The sequence below is a fragment of the Delphinapterus leucas genome, chromosome 16 (assembly GCF_059928025.1).
Source record: "Delphinapterus leucas isolate spDelLeu-1000000601 "Yukka" chromosome 16, BTC_Dleu_Yukka2, whole genome shotgun sequence".
Classification (NCBI taxonomy): Eukaryota; Metazoa; Chordata; class Mammalia; order Artiodactyla; family Monodontidae; genus Delphinapterus; species Delphinapterus leucas.
The window spans coordinates 38,294,037-38,297,062 of record NC_143144.1 but is presented as its reverse complement, the minus strand read 5'-3'; the positions used below and the strand labels follow the sequence as shown (position 1 = coordinate 38,297,062).

Here is a 3,026-nt window from a genome sequence, read left to right as displayed (position 1 = left end):
TCTGACAATATCAGGATGAATTTCATAACCTTACTGCCTAGCCCAGTCCCCTTTTTCATTTTCTGTATTCTTCTCTAACCACATGCACACGAATTTCATAAAGAGTCACTCATAATCTAGAGGCAATTTTGTGTTCTGCTTTTTTTTTTTTTTTTGAGCTAACATCCTGGCATAAACATTTGCTGTGTTGTTGCAAAGACCTCCTAATGATCATTTTAACTGATTGCATTGAGATAAAGAATTGATGTTCCATAACCTACCTAATGTTTCCTGTTATTGGACATTGTAACTTTTTCCAATTCTTCAGTCAGTTCTTTTGGACAGTGTTTCATTGAAAATCTTCATGTGTCAGGTTTTATTTTCCTCCTTGGATTGTTGCTGATGGGAAATTTCCAGGGTCAAAAGAGTCAGGGTGCCAGTCTCCTGAACGACATCATCTCGGTCTTGGCTACCATGCCCTGTGGTGGTATCATCGCCCTCCTTTTACAAATGAGAAAACTCGCCTTTCCAGAATCTTCTCACGCTGGCTTCCTCTCCCTGGAGCAGCCCCTGCTGCTCTTGTGCCCACTTTGCACACCTCACTAACTCCTATCATCTTTTCCATTTCAGCCCAATCACTGCTCCTCGGGGCAGCTTTTCCTGGTGCCCTGCCATACCCAGGTCTGTTAGATATGCACATGGCGCCCCGGGCTTTTCCTGCAGAGTGCATGTTTCACTCTGCGGCGATATATCCATCACATAATTATTTGACTAATGTCAGTCTTGCCCACTAGATTCTAATCTGTGCTCTTGCCCACTAGATTCTAATCTGTGCTACAGGGGGTGGTATGGCCACCTTTCCCCCCATAGTGCCAGCCTGGGGCCTGGCATGCAAAGCGGTCTTACTGAATGCTTGCTGAATAGGGAATGAGGGCTCCATATGCCAAGGACATATACCACTGGTAAGGGGCAGCTGGCCCCTCGTGCTCTGCTTTCCTTGAAGAAAAATGTTCTCAACATACTCTAGCTGTGCGCCTAAGAAGGGTATATCTCAAGCTTGAGAATAGAGTGCAAGCAGCAGGAGGCAAGAACAGTGAGCAAATTTGTAATGTTCTTGGAAGACAGCATGGTGTGGTGAGGCAAACAAGGCTGCGGGCGGTAGCAAGGACGTGCTCCTGATCAACTCTGCACTATGTAACTGTGGGGCCTTGGGCCGAGCCGTCAATACCTCTCTGGGTCTCAGTTTTCTCACCTGGACAATGGGCACACACTGTGCTCCCCTGGGAAATAACCGTGACTTGGAAGTGACCTTCCCTTCCCTCATTGTCCCCTTGAGCAAATGAAAGCTACCCCAGTGCCTGTATCATTCAGCTTTCTTCCCAGGTATTTGAAGAAGGGGAACACTTTTTGTAAAAACACAGCCCAGGGACTTCCCTGGTGGTCCAGTGGCTAAGACTCTGCACTCGCAATGCAGGGGGCCTGGGTTCAATCCCTGGTTGGGGAACTGGATCCCACATGCGTGCCGCAACTGAGGAGCGTGCACGCACAATTAAGGATCCCGCATGCCGCAATGAAGACCCGGCGCAGCCAAAATAAATAAATAAATATTTAAAAAAAAACCCAAAACCAAAAAATAACATAGCCCATTAAATTCAAAGTGCTCCTCAACTTCCTGGGATGGAATGCAGTGATATACTTATCCAGATGTTAGAGCAGCTGTAAATCAGTATTTTTTAAAACTCAGGTGTAATTATGTGAATAAATCATGACGTCAGAAGTGGGTTGGATTGATGCGTCAGGTAAATTCATCTCAGCAGCAAGTGGAGGTGCATGGGGGCCCGGGAGTCACCATAGCCCTGCCACCGGCTGTAGGTCTTGCTCGTTTCCCGGTTCTCACTTGCGGCCTTTGCCCTCCTGTCCTCCCTGCCTCATGGCCCTGGACCTGCCTTCCAGTGTGCTGTCTGACCGCCAGCTGCGTGGAAAGGCCCAATGCACTCGTCGGGCTCTGGAGGGTCATGGGAGCAAGGCATCGGGGCTGAATTTCAGCCGAATCTGAGTATGGTGGGAACTTGGGTGCAGGCGTGTGTCTGAAACTGAAGGGTCAGAGTCAGAGCCCCTCTGTTTTGGGGGGCTGGGGTGGGGGATAGGCTGGGTCCCATCAGAGGAAGCATGGATGGCTCTTGGCATTAAGTCTGCTGAGGATTCCCTCAGATGTATGGCATGAGCTGTTCTCTGGTCCTCCCTATCTGTCTGTCTGCCGCCAGCTAAGGCTGAACCTTGGGCCTTGGGACACATTGCACATGGTGGGCATACCCTTGTCTGGGCTGTCCTTGTAGCAGGGACCTGTACCCTGGGAGGGGACTCCAGGCCCCCGGCCAAGCAAGTGGTTGTGAGCTGTGCCCTCCATAGGTTAAAGGATACAGGTGTGAGAGGCCTCAACACCCTTGCACTTGCTAAGGCCTTCCCCACAGTGCTGAGGAGGTTTGCAGGTGTGGGATGGGCATAGCCTGCAGGTACACCCCGGGTTCTGAGCTAGGCTACCTGGTAGCTTTTCAAGAGGACTGAGGTCTTCCTATCTACTGGGCACATTTACACATGAGCACATTTATTTCTCATAGCTCGAGACATCTTACAGGTGAGGAAGCTGAGGTTTGGGGATTAAGTGACCTGCACCAAGTTCACAGCCAGAGAGTGACAGGTTTGGGATTTGAACCCTGGTCCATGTGTCTCCAAGACCCTGCTTTTGTCAACTCTGTGATCTTGAAAAGAGTGAGGTAGGCAGTGGGCTGGTGCCTTACCTAGTGGAAGGGGGCCCCACCTACCTCTGCGCAGACTGAAGTGTGCATGTGTGTGTGTCTGTGTAGTTGGAATAGACTCTGAGGGCCCCACCAGGAGTGGTACTTACGAGGGAAGGGCGGCAGAGGGAGCTGTCCTTCTGACGTTTGAGATGAGCCATTTGTGACAGCCGTCTAGAGATGGTGAGTGGGAACACTGAGGGATGTGTCCGTCTAGCATCTGTTGTTGGATGGCTAATTTATTTCCCAGTG

General features: G+C 50.1%; 1 non-coding gene across 1 annotated transcript; it reads left to right on the top strand.

Moving 5' to 3' along the window:
• The first annotated feature begins 1,410 nt into the window (after positions 1-1,410).
• On the top strand, positions 1,411-1,483 carry TRNAA-CGC (transfer RNA alanine (anticodon CGC)). Its single transcript has one exon. It is a non-coding gene; the product is annotated as a tRNA-Ala (tRNA).
• The last annotated feature ends 1,543 nt before the right edge of the window (positions 1,484-3,026 follow it).